The 18775-nt window shown below is 38.6% G+C and overlaps 1 pseudogene; it reads right to left on the reverse strand.

The window, feature by feature from the left end:
• Positions 1-5478: 5478 nt before the first annotated feature.
• Positions 5479-7350, reverse strand: LOC102861449 (annotated as a pseudogene).
• Positions 7351-18775: the final 11425 nt, after the last annotated feature.

Genomic DNA, 18775 nt, shown 5'->3' on the forward strand with positions numbered 1-18775 from the left:
GATGGTTTTTGCATTGAAATTTATTTTATCAGAGATTAGTATCTCTACTCCTGCTTTTTTTTGGTTGCCGTTTGCTTGGTATATTTCCCCCCATCCTTTTATATTTAGTCTTTCTTTATCTTTATTTCTCACATGTGTCTCTTGTAGACAACAGATTGATGGATTTTGGTTTTTTATCCAATCTGCTACTCCTTTTCTCTTCAGTGGTGCATTTAAACCCCTCGCTTTCAGTGTAATTATTGAGAGGTAGGGTTTTATTACTATCATTTTGTTCCATATATTTTGGTGTTGTTGCTAGTTACTTTGGTCCATCCTGTTTTCTGTGGTATCTCTGTATGAAGGACGTCTCTCAGTGTTTCCTGTAAGGCTGGTTTTGTTTTTATAAACTCCCTTAGTTTCTGTATTTCTGGGAATACTTTGATCTCTCCTTCGTACTTGATGGACAGTTTTGATGGGTACAGTATTCTTGGTTGAAAGTTGTGTTCTTTGAGTGTTCGATATATGCCATTCCATTGTCTTCTTTCTTGCGTGGTTTCTGCTGAGAAATTGGCACTTAATCTTATCTGTTCTCCCTTATAGGTTAATCTTTGTGTGTCTCTCGTTGCTTTTAGTATTCTCTCCTTATCTTTGGTTCTAGCAAATTTGACAATGATATGCCTTGGTGTTTTTCTTTTAGGGTCTATTCTATATGGTGTTCACTCAGCTTCTTGAATATATATTCTGTCATTCTTCACTATGCCTGGAAAGTTTTCCTCTAGTAATTTTTCCACAACTTTTTCAGTGCCTTTACTTGCTTCTTCCCATTCTGGGATTCCAATGATGTAAATGTTATTTCCCACATTTTTCTTAAGTTTTTTTCTGTTTCCTTCTTTTTTGATTCTGCTTTTTTCTCAGTCAAATGTGTGGTGAAAATTCTATCTTCTATTTCACTGATTCTGATTTCCATCTCTTCACCTCTATTCATGTGTCCCTCCGTCATGTTGACAGCATCAGAAACTTTAGATTTCATATTTTGGATCATGGTTTCTTGTTTTTTTCTAGTGCCTCTAATGCCTCATTTGTTTTCTCTGTGTTGTTTTGGATTTTTTTTAAGCTCCTCCTGATTTTTTACTGTAGTGTCCTGTAATTCTTCAAGTTTGTTTTTCATCCATTGAAAATATTCAATCATTTTTGTTTTTAAATTCTGCTTCAGAAAAGTCCATCAAACTTTCTGGTTTCGTGAAATCCATTGCTACTATGTCATTTGGGGGGTAGATACCTTGTTTTGGGCTTGCGTGGTGAGTGAGGTATCCTGCTTCTTTTGAGACATTGATGTGGAAGAGTTTTTGAAAACTAAGATGATAGTTGGTTCCTGGTTTGACCTCACTGCTCCTCTATCAAGATGTCCAGGACTTCCCTGTTGCTTGAGTTAGCAGGAACAACGTGGTAAGGCCAAACAGCAGTTTGTAGTCCAAGGAAACTAAATCTTCAATGTTAGACAACTTTTTCAGGGGAGGTTGATAAACGCTATGATTTAGTCTATGTGTTTTTTTGGATTTTTTTAACTCCAAAATTCAAAGCTGTCAGGGGAGGGGAGGAGGCACAAACTTCCAGGGTGGGGGGCGGGGCATAATACCTGGGGGGCATGGGTCCAGAGGTGTGTCCCAGTCCAAATCCACTCCCTCTCTCCACTGTGTCTGCATTTGCATGCTACTCTCACCAACTCCAAAATTCAAAGGTCAAATTACTATATATTTTAATCAACTTTGATAGGACATACAGACAAAGGCAAGGAGCATTCGGGGCGGATGCATCAGAATAAGTGAGACTGGCTCAGGACAGGGCAGGGTTCAGAGCTGCTGTGGGTCGCAGGCAACTCAATGGCACATAACAACAACTACAATTTTAAGTTGTATCACTTTTTTAGTTTCCTTCTCTTAGTTCTCTTTATTACTATAGAGGAATTCCCCTGAGTTTTGGATCGTGTTCTTGCATCCTGTCATCTTATTAAATTGGTCCACTAGCGTTAACAGTTTTTTGTTGTTGTTGTTGAGTCCTTAGGATTTTCTGTGTACACTATAATATCATCTGCATATGGCAATAGTTTAACCATCTCTTTGATGATCTGGATACATTTTATTTCCTTCTCTTGTTGTATTGCCCTAGCAAGTACTTCCAGTATAATATTTAATAGAAGTGGTGAAAGTGGGTATCCTTGTCTGATCCCTGCTCACAAGTAAAATGCTTTAAGTTTTCTCCATTGACAATGATATTGGCTCTTGATTTTGCATATATACTTTTCATTATGTTGAGGAAATTCCCTTCTATTCCTACTTTGCTAAGTGTCTTAATCAGAAAGGGGTGTTGGATTTTGTCAAATGCCTTTTCTTCATCAATTCTAGGATCATATGGCTCTTGTTATTTGCTTGGTTAATGTAGTGAATTATGTTGCTTGTTTTTCTTATGTGGAACCATGTTTGCATACCTGTTATAAATCCTTGTTCCTGGTTTTGTTGATGGCTTCAATTGTTTTTCGGTTTTCTAAATCCTTGATTTCAGCTGCTGTACTTATAATTTTCTTTTTTCTAAAGGCTGCAGGGTAAGATTATGGTTATTTTTCTATTATATGAAAGTTTTGAGTTAGATTATTAATTTTGCTTTTTTTCTTTGTTTTCTTATGCGTTTGCCTATTGCTATGAACTGCCCCCTGAAGACTGCCTTAGCTGCATCCCAGAAGTTTTTGTACATTATGTTTTCATTATCATTTGTTTCAAGGAACTTATTTTCTTATTTCATGCTTTATTTTTTTTCTATAGCACAATAGTGTTCTAGCGGGTGTTATTTAGCTTCCACATTGGTGGATTTATAAGCTTTATTCTCTCTTTTTAAAAATAATTTTAATGAACATTTACAGAGAATTTGGATTTCCATTCATTCATTGCTGCACTTCTCTACCCGCCCAGCCCTCTCCCCCCGCCAGTTCGCTCCTCTCTTTCAAAATAAAAGAAAGACTCCCTCCCTGGTACACAATCCCCCCGCACCCCTCCCACCGCCCCAAGTACATTCCACTATGCGACCTTAATTGTGGACTCGTAATAACCATAATACCCTATCATACATCGCTTTTAAATTATTCACTCCCTCATCCGTTTCAGTGGAGTATACACAATTTATCCAGTTTTTCTCAGTCTTAACCCCATCCTGATAACAGTCCCATTTTACAGCAGTGGCACCATGCAATATTTGTCCTTTTGCGACTGAAATATTTCACTCAGCATAATGTCCTCCAGGCTCACCCATTTTGAATAATATTGGATGAGTTCCTTGTTTTTCAATGCAGCATAGTATTCCATTGTGTGAATATACCACAGCTTCTACATTCGTTTGCTGATGGGCACCTGGGTTGTTTCCAACTCCTTGCTATTGTGAACAGAGCTGTGATAAACATGGGTGTGCATATATCTGCTTGGATGTCAGTTATGGTCTCTTTGGGATATATTCCCAGTAGTGGAATTGCTGGGTCAAATGGTGTCTCTATTTGAAACTTTTTGAGAAAGTGCCATACTGCCTTCCACAGTGGTTGCACCATTTTACATTCCCACCAACAGTGAATAGGGGTTCCAGTTTCTCCACAACCTCGCCAGCATTTGTTGCTTGAGCTTTATTCTCTTGTAGTTAATTTCTAGTTTTATGGCATTTATAGTCAGAGAATATATTTTGTATTATTTCAATGTTTTTTAATTTTTTGAGGCTTACTTTGTGCCCTAATATGTGATCAGTTCTGTAGAACATACTATGTGCACTTGAGAAGAAAGTGAATTGTGTTTTAGTTGGATTCAGTACTCAGAATACATCCACAAGTTTGAGTTGTTTGAATGTATAGTTTAAGTCTTATGTATCTTTGTTAAGTTTCTTTAGAGTTTTTCTATCCTTTGGTCGAAATGGTGTGTTAAAGTCTCCTACCACCGTTGTGGTGCTGTTTCTTTCCTCAATTCTATTAACCATTGTTTTATGTATTTAGCAGGTCTATCATTTGTTTCATAAATATTGACTTTGTTATGTCTTCTTAATCTATTGATTGTTATATAAGTGCCCTTCCTTACCTTATGGTGGTTTTCATTCCGAAGTCTATTTTATAGGAGATTAGTGGTGCCATTTCTGCGTTTGTGTGGATGCCATTTGCTTGGTATATTTCTTTCCAGCCTTTGATTTTGAGTCTTTATTTCTCTTTGTTTCTTATATGTATGTCTCTTGTAGACAACATATTGATGGGCTTTGGTTTCTTTATTCATTTTGCTACTCATTTTCTTTTGATCGGTGCATTTAGTCTATTCACATTAAGTGTGATTATTAACAGGCCAGGTTTTATAACTGCCATTTTGCTGTGTTTCTTTTTTTGTTGTTTCTGGTTACTATGGTCCATCCACTTTCCATTTTTTTTCCTTTTCTTTTTTTTTGTTTTTTTTCTGTATTTTATTAATTTTCATAAACATTTACAGAGATTTTGGGTTTCCATTCATTCATTGTTGCACTCATCCACTTTCCTTTAGTGACTCTGTGTGAAGAACTTAACCTTAAAAGTTCTTGTAGATTTGGTGTTGTTTTCATAAACTCCTTATGTTTCCTCTTTTCCTGCAAAGGGTGTGATTTCTCCTTCATATTTGATGGAGAGCTTTGCTGGGTACAGGGTCCTCAGTTGACAATTGTTTGTTTGGGTGTTTTGGGGTTTTTGTTGTTTTAGTGGTTTTTGTTGAGTGTTGAGGTTTTTTTGTTTGATTTTTTTAAGATTTCTTTTTTTTAATTTAGGTTGTTTATTTTTCATTTCAATGAACATCTACAGAGATTTTGGAATTCCATTCATTTATTGTTGCACCCTTCTCCCTGCACAAACCCCGAGTGTTGAGTTTTTGTGGTGTGTTTTTTTTTTTTTCATTCCTGTATATGCCATACAATTTTATTCTTGCTCACATGGCTTTTGCTGAAAAGTTAGAACTTAATCTAATTACTTTTCCTTTGTAGGTGCCTCTTTGTTTTTCTTGTGCTGCTTTTAGTATCCTCTCCTTAGCTTTTATTTTGGAGAATTTGACTATAATATCTTGATGTCTTTCTTTTTTCGTCTAGAATTTGGTGTTTCCTGAGCTTCTTGAATGTGGATTTCCTCGTCCTTCTTAACACCTGGGAAGTTTTCTTCTAGTATCTCTTTCACAATTTTCTCAGTGATTTCCCTGTCCCTTTTGTATTATAGAATTCCAATGATAAGCATTCTTATGGTGCCAATTTTAAATACATCTTTATTTGAGACATTGCATTTTCCACTTACAATACAGTGATAATAAAGTGCAATGTTAATTCCTTTCCCTATGCACATTTCATATTCAAGTTTTGAGAATGCCCAGAAATTTAGTCCAGCAGTTTAGACTTTTCAACTGCAGTGTGCCACAAATTTGGGTCCTTCAAACTTTAATTGTGGGACAATGAATGCTAAGTTTGCAGATTGATTTAGTCAACTTCTTCAATGGTGGGTTCAGAAGAAGCACCACCAGATGGAGGAGCTCCACCACCAGGGAAGCTGCAGTACATTCCTCTGGGCATGCCTCCAGCACTCTGGTACAGCTTGGTGATGATGGGGCTGCAGACCTTCTGCTGATGCTCAAATTCCTTCTTTTCTGCCGTCTGATTCTTATCAAACCAGCTGATAATCTCATTGCACTTGTCAAGCATCTTCTGTTTGTCCTCATCATTGATCTTGCCTTGACGCTTTTCATATTCAACTGTTGCTTTCATATTAAATATGTAAGACTCAAAGGAATTCTTATAAGACACCTTATCTCTTTGCGTCTCATCTTCAGCTTTGTACTTCTCAGCCTCCTGAACCATTGGTTCAATGTCTTCTTTACTCTAGCGGCCCTTATCATTGGTGATGGTAATCTTGTTTTCTTTCTCAGTGCTCTTGTCAACAACAGAAACAGTAAGGATACCGTTGGCATCAATATCAAAGATTACTTCAATCTGAGGAACACCATGAGGTGCAGGTGGTATCCCAGTGAGTTCAAACTTTTTCAGCAGGTTGTTTTCGTTGGTCATGGCACACTCACCTTCATAGACCTGAATAAGTACACCAGGCTGGTTGTCACAGTAGGTTGTGAAGGTCTGCATCTGCTTGGTAGGAATGGTAGTCTTCCACTTGATGAGGACAGTCATGACTCCACCAGCAGTTTCAATACCAAGAAAAAGTGGAGTGACATCCAGGAGCAGCAAATCCTGAACAGCTGCATCATAAGCAACAGCCTCATATGGGTTGATGCTCTTGTTCAATTGCTTTCCATTGAAGAAATCCTGAAGAAGCTTCTGAATCTTGGGAATTCTGGTAGAATCACCCACCAGGACAATATCATGGATCTGTGACTCATCTAGCTTTGCATCCCTCAGGGATTTCTCCACAGGGTCCAGAGTGCCATGGAAAAGATCAACATTCAATTCTTCAAAGTGGGTTCAGGTAATGAAAGTATAGAAGTCGATTCTCTCATACAGAGAATCTATCTCAATATTGGCCTGCGTGCTGGAAGAAAGTATGTGCTTTGTAAGCTCACAAGCCCTCTTGTTTTCACTGATGTCTTTCTTATGCTTGCACTTGAATTCCGCAATGAAATGGTTGACCATTCTCTTGTCAAAATCTTCTCCACCCAAGTGGGTGTCTCCACCTGTAAACTTGACATCGAATATCCTATCTTCAGTAGTAAGGATTGGCACATCAAAAGTGCCACGTCAAAAAAAAAGTGCCACCTCCTAAGTCAAAGATCAGCACATTTCTTTCAACACCAACCTTTTTGTCCAAACCATAAGTAATAGCAGCAGCAGTTGGCTCATTGATGTTTTGGAGGACATTGAGGCCAGCAATGGTTTCAGCATCTTTGGTAGCCCAGCACTGAGAGTCATTGCAGTACGCTAGTGACAACAGCATGGGTAACAGTTTTCCCAGGGTAGGATTCTGCAATTTCCTTCATCTTTGTGAGAACCATAGATGACACCTTCTCTGGACAGAAACGTTTGGTCTCTCCTTTATATTCTTGGACCTTGGGCCTGCCTGCATCGTTCACCACCATGAAGGACCAGTGTTTCATATCAGACTGCAAAACAGCGTCATCAAATCTTCATCTAATGAGATGTGTGGCATCAAATACTGTATTAGTAGGATTCATTGCAACTTAATTCTTTGCCACATCACCAATCAATCATTCGACATGCGGCATAGCTTGGAGTGGTCCGGTTGTCTTGATCATTTGCAATGATCTCCATTTTCCCATGCTGGAAGACACCTACACAGGAGTAGGTAGTGTCAAGATCAATGCCAACTGCAGGGCCCTTGGACATGGTTGCTCAGTGTAGGTCCCAAGTGGTGAAGAAACAAAACCACACCTCACAACTGGCACTGAGCTTTAGCCAAGCATATGTATTTTGTTATTTTTGGTGTCATCCCATGGGATTCTAATGTTTTCTTTACTTTTTTCAGATATTTTTAACATTAAATTTTATTTTAATTGTGATTTTCTTTTTGTTTCATGGTTGTGCATGTATCTGTTTGGATGTTGTTTATAGTCTCTTTAGGGTATATTCCCAGTAGTGAAATTGCTGAGAAAGTATGTTTCCTTTGAGATTCTTGTCGTCCAGCTCACTGACTCTCTGCTCCATTTCTTTTGTTCTACTTTTTTGTCCATCTAGAATGTTGGAGACATCTGCCATTTCAGTCTTAATATTCTGGATTGCATTTTAATGTATTTCTGTTGTTTCTAATACTGTGATAGCAATACCCTCTATGTTGTTGTTGTTGTTATGTGTCGTCGAGTCATTTGCGACTCATAGCGACCCTATCTATGTACAACAGCCCTAAACCCTGCTCTATCCTGTGCCAATCTCACTGCCTCTGACACACCCATCCTGATTACCCCAGTCACTGAATCAATCCACCTCATAGAGGGTCTTCCCCTCCTGCGCTGTCCCTCCACCCTACCAAGCATGATGTCCCTCTCCAAGGACCTGTCCCTCCTTACAACACGTCCAAAGTATGTCAGACGAAGCCCCAGAATCCTTGCCTCCAAGGAGTAGCCTGGTTTAACCCTTTCCAGGATGAATCTGTTTGTTTTCTTGGCAGTCCACGGTACATTCAATACTCTTCTCCAGCACCACAGCTCAAAGGCATCAATTCTCCTTCTAACCTCCCTAGTCATTGTCCAACTCTCTGATGCATAACAAGTGATTACAAAGACCATGGCCTTTATTAGGCGCACCTTAGTCTCCAGAGAGACACTGTTGCTCTTGAGTACTTTAGAGAAGTCCCTAACAGAAGACTTTCCCATTGTGATATATTTTTTTTTAATTTCCTGGCTGCTGGTGCCAAGAGTGTTGACCGTGGAGCCAAGCAAACTGAATCTGTGAACAATCTCAATCTCTTTGCCATCCATCCTGATGGTACCAATTGGTCTAGTGGTGAGAATCTTTGTCTTCTTGACGTTGAGCCTCAGTCCATACTGAAGGCTGCAGTCCTTCACCCTCTGCAGCGAGTGCATGAGGTCCTCCTCAGTTTCGGCAAGCAAGGTTGTGTCATCTGCATAACGCAAATTGTTAATAGATCTTCCACCAATCCTAACACCACACTTCTCCTCATAGAGCCCAGCCTCTCGGATAATCTGCTCTGCATACAGGTTGAAAAGGTATGGAGATAGGACACATCCCTGGCATACACCCTTCCCAATTTTGAACCGTGCGATGTTACCCTGCTCTGTTCTGACAACTGCCTCTTGGTCCAAGTATAGGTTTCCCATTCTTCTCAGAGTCAACCACAGTTTGTTATTATCCACACAGTCAAATACCTTTGCATAATCAATGAGACACAGATAGACATTCTCCTGGTATTCCCTGCTTTCAGCTAAGATATCTTGTAATTATTTTTTTTAAGGTTTTGTACCTCTTTACCTATAGTTTCAATTCTTTCTTCCATCTTTTGCATTTTCCTCCCTAGTTGTTTAAGTTGCTGATTGTCAATATATTTCTTCGGGCTCCATGTCTCTGAAGTGTTTGCTTTCTTAGTGGTTTTCATTGTTTCTTCCATCATTTCCACCTTCTTCCTTAGCTACTCAAATAACTCCTCATCAGTGTATTTCTTCTGGTTCTCTACCTCAAAGATATTTGCTTTATTTGTGACTTTCATTGTTTCTTCCATCATCTGTACTTTGTTTTGTAGCTCTTGAATGTCTCCATATCAACAGATGTCATCTGCTTCTTTAATCTGGGGTATTCTTTGGGTCTGCAATATTTTCTGCTTTTTTAATAGGAGGTTTAATTTTTCTTTCACAGTGCTTGAAGCTGCCTTCTGCTTTCTTGACATTATGTGAAGTTTTTCTTGATAAGCATTAGGCTATTTCTATTGTATTTGCCTAAGTTGTCAGTAGTTCTTAATCTTTGTGATGTTATTGATTAGTTGGCAGGTTAAAATGTTCAATCTATTGAGTGAGCTACTCCCTCTACTGAAAGTTCTTGGAAAATTTGTCATTCCTAGAGTCCTTAAAGTTCTCTCTGTTCTACATTGCTGCCTTGCAAAGTTCTCTCTGTTCTACACTGCTGTCCTGCAGGAATCTTGCCTTAATGTAGTTCCATCCCAAACTCAAACTCAAACCCAAACTTTTTCTCCTTCGTCTATGGAGTGGCTGAGTGGTGTGAGACCAGGTGCTCCACTCCAGAAATTTCCATCTGGGGGGATTTCAAGTCAACTCACTTTATTGCAGCTCAATGTGTCAGTTGAGAAAGCTGAGAAACTCTTTACACTGCTTATAGTTCTGTGTCCCAAACTCTTATCCTCTTCGGCTCTGTGATATTTTCACAGCCATGGAGGCAAGAATCCCCAAATAGAGAGACCTATCCCCAAGGAAGTTTCAGTCCCATGTCCCCATGAATACCTAAAGGTGCTCACTTTGGTGAGCAGTGTCTCACCTGATGTTCTTTTTCTCCTGGGGCTTAATGTCTTCCTTTGTGTCTAGAGTGGTGTGAGATCAGGGCCACTAATTTAAGCAGTTTGTGTGCAGAAGGATTTCAAGTCAGCCCTTCTTCCTGCAGAAAGCTGAAAAAGTCTTTCCCCTGCTTTTAGCTCTGTATCCCAAACTTTCTTGTCCTGTTTGGTCCCTGGGATGGCCCCATAGCTGTGGAGGCAAGTATCCTCAAATGGAGGGACCTATCTCCAAAGAAGTTTCAGTCCCCCGTCTCTTTACAAGCACCCAAAAGAGCTCACTCTGGGGGACAGTGTCTCACCTGATATGCCTTCTCTTCTGAAGTTTAGTATCTTCTTTTGTCTCTGGAGTGCTACAAGATCAGGGTCGCCAACTTAAGCAATTTGTCCAGAATAATGCTTTAATATTGTGATTTGAGTAAAAATTTAGAGAATAAGCTGGCTTTCCATTTGACTATTCGTGCACATTTTATTACATTGATTACAATGACCACATGGTAACCATATATTTTAAAAAAAATCCTAGTATTAACTAGTCCTAATGATACAGGCCATGTTCTTTGCAATCACTTGCTATGTGTCAGAGAGTTGGACAATGACTAGGAAGGATAGAAGCAGAATTGAAGTGTGGTGTTGGAGAAGAGTATTGAATATACCATGGACTGCTAAGAAAATGAACAGGTTCGTCTTGGAGAAAGTTAAACCAGGCTGCTCCTTGGAGGCAAAGATTCTGAAGCTTCACCTGACATAATATGGATATGTTGCAAAGAGGAACCAGTCCTTGGAGAAGGATGTCATGCTTGAGAGCATGGAGGGACAGTGCAAGAGAGGAAGATCCTCTATGAGGTGGATTGATTCAGTGACTGGGGTAATGGGGTAGGTGTGTCAGAGACAGTGAAATTGGCACATGATGGAACAGGGTTTAGGACTGTTGTATATGCAGTCGCTATGAGTTACAGGCTACTTGACAGCACATAACAACAACAACAATGCTGTTTAACTTCTGAGATCAGACAGGATTGAGTGTGTTTACAACGATGTGCTTGTAGGCAAGTAACCACATTTTTCCCATTTAATCACTATGATTCTCATTTCCATTAATTCTCTGTCTTCTGAGCCTTATTCTTGGACAAATGCTGTCCTTTTGATCTTGTATGGTTGATTATTCTAGTGAACGTGTAATTTCTTGGTGTTTTTATTCAACTTACTAGAGAGCTCTGGTTCCAGAGCCTGAAGAGAATTGCCCTGTAAACTCAAAAACCGCATTTCTCTGGAAGTTCAAATCCACCAGCACCTCTGCAGGAGAAAGATGAGCTGTTTCCTCTCATCTGATTTACAGCCTTGAAAACCCATTGGAGGAACAGTTTGGTGTCAGTACAAACTCTATGGCAATGAGTGAGACAGACCTGTCTATTGTTTGGATGAAATTTGAACCATAAGTGTGAGTTTGTCTAAGGGCTATGGTCTCAAGTGTTGTTAGCTGTCAATTTATGTAAGCTCAGTCATTTTCCCCCTTTACTTATTTTTTAAAATTTATGTTTTACACATTCCTTAATTAATACTGTGTTTCATAAACTCATTCTCATATGTAGTATTTTATAAAATTAATCACCATTAATCTATGCCTACTATTTACCCCATCTTTCCAGGTCTCCACTAGGTCTTCCATAATTCCTTCACCTCCTTCCTACACCCACCAAACTCTGTGACTGTGTGATTCCCCCCTCACCTTTAGCAACCTGCCCCTTCCTCTTCACCCATTGAACATTTATACACATCCTTTTACTTTTTTAATAATGATCTTATGCAGTTATTTTTTATTTGAGAATGAGTTCATTCAGCATATTGCTGTCTGGCCTCTCCTATATAATATTATATATAGTATATTATATATTATTTTACAAAGTTGTTGCTCCTGAGTGCTGCATTGTATTCCATCGTGCAATTTCTCAACCCATTTGCATGTGCAAGGACATTTGAGGCATTTTTGTTATCTTGCTATTGTGAATAACTCAGCTATGAACATTAGTTTACAAGTCCCCATTTGTGTCTCTGTTCTATTTTTCTCAGGGAATATTTTTAGCAGTGGAATGTCTGGGTCATATGTTCAGGTTTTTGAGGAAATGCCAAACTGAATTCCAGAGTGATTGCACCATTTCATAATCCCACAAACAATGTGTGAGAGTTCCAGTCTTTCTACACCCTCTCCAACATTTATTGCTTCCTGTCCTGTTGAACTTTCCAACTTCTTCTGAGCTAAGATGGTATCTCACTGTGGTTTTGATTTGCATCTCTCTTATTGCCAGTGATTTTGAGCATTTCTTCATGTGTCTCTTGGCCACCTGAATGTCTTTCTCTGTGAAAAGTCTTTCCATGTCTTTTAACCATTGTTTAATTGTGTTAACAGTATTTTTCTTGTGGAGGCCCTGTAGTATCCTATAAAGTTTCATTATGAGACCCTTGCCTCAGATGTCATAGCAAAACTGTTTTCCCAGTCAATACGTTTTCTTTTCGTTCTATTGAATAAAGTTTTTTTCTTTTTTAAAAAATGTATTATTAATTTCAATGAAAACTTACAGAGACTCTGGATTTTCATTCATTCATTGTTGCATTTTTCTCCCCTCCCAGCCCTCCCCCTTAGTACACTACCCTCTTGGAAAAGTAAAAGAAAAATTATTTCATTGTTTTACAATCCCTCCCCCAGGGTCCACTCCACTATGCAGCCTTCGCTCTGGACTCCTGTCATGACAAAAATACCAATTCACATATCCCTTTTAAACAGTTTTCTCCCTCATCTGTTTCAATGCAGTATACATTATTGAACCCATCTTTCTCGGTCTCCCCCTCAAACCCGAGGTCAGTCCTGTTTTACAACAGGGGCACCATGCAGTATTTGTCTTTTTGTGACTGAGATACTTCACTCAGCATAATGTCCTCCAGGGTCGCCCATTTTGAATAATATTGCATGAGTACCTTGTTTTTCAATGCAGCATAGTATTCCATTGTATGAATATACCACAGCTTCTCAATCCACTCATTTGTTGATGGGCACTTAGGTTGTTTCCAACCCCTTGCTTTTGTGAACAAAGCCGCCATATAAACATGGGTGTGCATATATCTGCTTGGGTGACAGTTATGGTCTCTTTGGGGTATATTCCCAGTAGTGGAATTCCTGGGTCAAATGGTGTCTCTGTTTGCAACTTTTTGAGAAAGCGCCATACTACCTTCCACAGTGGTTGCACCATTTTACACTCCCATCAACAGTGAATAAGGGTTCCAGTTTCTCCACAACCTCGCCAGCATTTGTTGCTTGCTGTTCTATTAAATCTTGTTATTCTGACTGGGGTGAGATGATACTTCATAGTTGCTTTGATTTGCATCTCTCTTAGAGCTAGGGATTTTGAACATTTCTTCATGTGCTTGTTAGCCATTTGAATGTCTTCTTTGGTGAAGTGCCTGTTCATATCCTGTGCCCATTTTTCTATTGGATTATTTACCTTTCTTTATCTTGTTGTGGTGCTTAAGTATTTTATAAATTCTGGATATAAGTCCCTTATCTGATATGTCATTACCGAATACTTTTTCCCAGTCTGTGGCTTCCCATTTTACCCTGTTGGAGAAGTTTGTGGATGTGCATAGGGATTTGATTCTTAGAAGATCCCATTCATCTATTTTTTCTTCTCCTGGTTGTAGGTTGAAGAAAGTTTTTGATGCACAAAGTGACTTAGTCTTTAAAAGGTTCCATTAATTGATGTTATCCTCTCGTGGTTCATAACTTCTGACTGTACTTGCTTGCCTTTTTATACCGTAAGCTAGGCCTTCTAAGTTTGGTCCTATTTTGTCTCTTATGTTCTTTATGGTTTAGGGATTTATGCCTAGTTCTCTGATCCACTTTGACTTGATTTTTATTTATGGTGTAAGATGTAGCTCCTGCTTCAGCTTTCTGCAGTTAGAAATCCAGTTTTGCCAGGAGCATTTGTTGAACAAGTTGATAGGTTTTCCCTCATTTGAAAGATTTTATTTGCTTGTTGAATACCAATTGACCATAGAGAGATGGGTTAATTTCTGAGTTCTCAATTCTTTTTCATAGGTCTATGTCATTGTATTAGTACCATGCTGTTTTGGTTATTATAGTTGTGTAGCAGGTTTTGAGATCAGGAAGTGCTAAGCCTCCCACTTCATTTTTGGTTTCAGAAGAGCCTTGCTTATTTGAGATCTCTTTCCTTTCCAAATAAACTTGCCAATTGCCTTTTCTACCTCTTTGAAAACTAATTTGGTATCTGTCTTGGGATTTTGTTGAACACAAAGATTACTTTTGGTACAGTTGTCATTTTCACAATCTTTAATCTTCCTGTCCATGAAGAAGAAACCCTTTTTGTATCTATTCAGTTCTTTTATTGTTTCTCACACTAGTGTTTTGTAGTTTTCTTTATAAAAGTCTTTTGTGTCTCTAGTTTAGTTTATTCCCAAGTCTTACAATTTGTGATTAGCTATTATAAATGGTATTACTTTCATAATTTGCTTCTCTGTGTTTTCTTTGTTATTGTAGATGAATACCACTGATTTCTTTTGTATTGATCTGTATCCTGACACTAGACTGAATTAGTCTACTATGTCTAACAGGTTTTTGGTTGAGCCCTTGAGGCTTTCTGTGTACACTATCATATCTTCTGCAGGTCTACCGCCTCATTTCCAATCTGGATACCTCTTATTTCCTCCTCTTGTCATATTGCCTTAGCGAGTACTTTCAATAAAATATTGAATGTTGTTGTTGTTAAGTGCCGTCAACTCGCTATGAATGAAAGACCTGAACTCTATACTGTAACTGTTGCAGTTTATCTAAAATATTGAATAGTGGTGGTTAAAAGTGGGCATCCTTGTCTAGTCTCTGTTTACAAGGGAAATGCCTTTAGTTTTTCTCCATCAAGAATATTGACTCTTTATATTGTGAATATACTTTTCACTATGTTGAGTTAATTCCCTTCTATTTTTGTTTTGCTGAGTGTTTTAATTTGGAAGGAGTGTTGGATTTTGTTGAAGATCTTTCTTGCATCAATTGATAGGATCACGTGGTTCTTGTTTGTTCCTTTGTTAATGTGATCAATTACACTAATTTCTTTTCTTATGTTGAATCATCTTTGCATACTTTTTACAAATCCTACTTGTATGGTTCAAAATTGGGAAGAGCATATGCCAGAGATGAGTCCTGTCTCCATACCTTTTCTACCTGTATGCAGAACAGATTATCCGGGAGGCTGGGCTCTGTGAGGACAAGTGTGACATCAGGATTGGTGGAAGATCCATCAACAATCTGCATTATGCAGATGACACAGCCTTGCTTGCTGAAACTGAGGAGAACCTGAAGTGCTTGCTGCAGAGGGTCAAGGACTGCAGCCTCCAATATGGATTGAGGCTCAATGTCAAGAAGACAAAGATTCTCAACACTGGTCCAACTGTCAGAATCAGGATGGATGGTGAAGAGATTGAGATTGTTCACAGCTTTAGTTTGCTTGACTCCACAGTCAACACTCTTCGCACCAATAGCCAGGAAATTAAAAGACGTATTGCAATGGGAAAGTCTGCTGTTAGGGACATTTCCAAAGCTCTGAAGACCAATGGTGTCTCTCTGGAAACTAGGGTGCATCTGATACAGGCCATGGTCTTTGCGATCACTTGTTATGCATCAGAGAGTTAGACAATGACTAAGGAGGATGGAAGGAGAATTGGTGCCTTTGAGCTGTGGTGCTGGAGAAGAGTATTGAGGGTACAATGGATTGCTAGGAAAACAAATTCATTCTGGGGAGGGTTAAACCAGGCTGCTCCTTGGAGGCAAGGATTCTGAGGTTTCATCTAAATACTTTGGACATGTTGTAAGGAGGGACTGGTCCTTGGAGAGGGACATCATGCTTGGGAAGGTGGAGGTACAGCACAGAAAGACCCACTATAAGGTGAATTGATTCCGTGACTGGGGCAATCGGAATGGGTGTAGTGAAGACGGTGTGATTGGCACAGGACAGAGCAGAGTTTAGGGCTGTTGTACATAGGGTCGCGTCAAGTCGCTTGCGACTTGACGGCACATAACAACAAGACAACATAATCTTATAATGTTCTGTCAGGATGTTATGTAGCTTCCACGTGGATGGTTTTATAACTTTTACTCTCTTGTGAATGTCTAGTTTTATGGAATTGTGGTCTGAAAAGATACTTTGTTTTATTTTAATTTTTTGAGGCTTGCTTTGTGTCCTAATATATGATAAATTCTCGAGAATATATCATGTGCACTTGAGAAGAAAGTGAATTGAGGTTTAGCAGGGTGCACTATCCAGAATACAGCCACAAGATGGAGTGTGCCGATTGCAGAGTTTAGATATTCTGCATTTATGTTGGGATTTTTTTCCTGTTGACCTATCCTTTGGGGAGAGTGATGTGTTAAAGTCTCCTATCACTGTTGTGGTGCTATTTCTTTCTTCAATTATGTTAACTGTTGTTTTACATGATTTGCAGGTCTATTATTTGGTGTGTAAATTTTGGCCAAGTTATGTCTTCTTGATCTATTGTGTCTTTAATTATTATACAGTGCCATTCCTTATCTTTTGTTATTTTCATCCTGAGGTCTATTTTATCTGAAATTAATATTAGCACTCCTGATTTTTTGTGGGTATTATTTAATTTGTATACTATTTCTACCCTTTGATTTTTAGTCTATCTTTTTCCTCATTTCTTAAACATGCCACAGTATAGCTTTACACAATGCTATATATTGATGTTTTATATTTCTTTATAACACATTGATGCCTTTATAGTAGGCAACATATTGATGGATTTTGGCTTTTTTATCCATTATGATACTCTTTTTCTCTTGGCTGGTACATCCAACCCATTTACATTAAGTGTGATTATTAATAGGCCAGATATTATCACTATCATTTTGTTGTTTTTCTCTTACTCTTGTTTCTGGTTACTATGATCCAACCACTTTCCTTTGGTGTTTCTTTGTAGATTTGGTCTTGTTTTCTGAGTTCCTTGTGTCCTTGCCTTTATATAAATGACCTAATTTCTCTTTTTTATTTGATGCACAGCTTTGCTCTGTACAGGATCCTCAACTTGCAATCATTTTTTTCTGCCTTCTATTATACGTCATCCCATTGTCTCCTTGCTCTCATGTTCTATGCTGAGAAATCAGAACTTAATCTAATTGATTTTTCTTTGTATGTGACTTCTTTTTCTTTGCACTGCTTTTAGTATTCTATCTTTATCTTTTATTTTTTTTAGAATTTCAGTTTGCTGTTGCGTCTTGGTGTTTTTCTTTTTGGTCTAATCTGTTTGGGGTTCACTGAGCTTCCTGAATATAGACTTCTTTGTCTTTCATGTCACCTGGAAAGTTTGCTTCTAGTTCTTCTTCCATTATTTTCTCAGTGTTTTCCCTGTCCTCCTCAAGTTCTGGAAATCTGATCATATATATGTTATTTCTTTTCACATTATCCCACAGGATTTTTCTTCATTTTTCCTTCTGTCCCCTCTGTTTTTTCTTCTAGTGCGTTCCCATTGAGATTCTTGCCTTCCAGCTCATTGACTTTCTGTTCCATCTCTTCTGTTCTGCATTTTTGTCCCTTTAGCATGCTGGAAACTTCTGTCATTTCAGTCTTCATATTCTGGATTGCAGTGGCATGAATTTTCTATTTCCAGTACTGTGTTGTCTGTACCCTCTGCTTCATGTGACGATTTTAAAGATCTTAAAGTACCACTTTATGTATAGTTTCAATTTTTTACTCTATCTTTTGCAATTTCTTCCATAATTATTCATGTTCCTCCCCATTAGTAAATTTCTTCTGGCTCTCTCTCTTTCTGGGGTATCCACTTTATTAATGGCTTCCATTCTTTCTATCATCATTTGAACTTTCTTCAGTTGCTGTTAATATGAGTCCATAGCAATATATTTTTTTCTGCCTCCCTGTCTCTGGAATATTCGTTGGTTCTAAAATATGCTCTGTTTGTTTTTTTTTTTTTTAAGGAAGGGGCTTATTTGTTATTTTGGTTTGGGTTTTTCCCCCACGATTTTGAAGTTGCCTACTCCTTTCTCACATTATGGGAAGTTTTTCTTCATATGTGGTAGGCTGCTTCTATTGTGTCTGTGTAGGTTATTGACAGTTCTTTATCTTTATGATTTTATTGATTAGTTGCAAGCTTAAAGTGTTCTATCTGTGGGGGTTGCCAACTTCCTGTGTTGGAAGTCCTTTCTGGGCCTGTGGAATGGGTAAGTTTGCTTTCCCTAAAATCTTTCAGGTTCTATCTGTTCTGCATTGCAGCCATACAGGAATCTTACCTTATTGCAACCCCCTCTTCTAAATTATATTGTCCTTTTTGGTCCTTATAATGGTGAGTCCAGCTTCCCCCAATGAAGCAGTTTCTGTCCAGTGAGGCTCCAGGGAGCTCTGTCCCTGGCATTTCAGTATGCCAGCAATGCGAGTGATTGTAGCTCATTAAATGATATTGCCTTCATCTATGCCCTGAGGCAGCCAGGTTCCCTAATTGTAGCAGTTTCGCTCCAGGGGAGTTGCAGGCCTCTCCCTTCCCAGCACTTCAATATACTGACTCTGGAAGTGAATCTCTTACTTGATTGCAGCCCCCTTTCTTAAATTCGTTTGCCCTCTTTTGTCTGTGCAATGGTGCAGCCAGGATAATCAACTTAAGCCATTTTTTGTCCAGCTGGAGAGAGAATGATCAAATTTTGCACAATCAATGACTTATTCATAGCAAATACATTTTTTAAGAGGCATAAACGCAGGTTATATACCTGGA

The sequence above is a fragment of the Elephantulus edwardii genome, unplaced genomic scaffold (assembly GCF_000299155.1).
Source record: "Elephantulus edwardii isolate Elephantulus edwardi_28Jun2011 unplaced genomic scaffold, EleEdw1.0 scaffold00343, whole genome shotgun sequence".
Taxonomy (NCBI): Eukaryota; Metazoa; Chordata; class Mammalia; order Macroscelidea; family Macroscelididae; genus Elephantulus; species Elephantulus edwardii.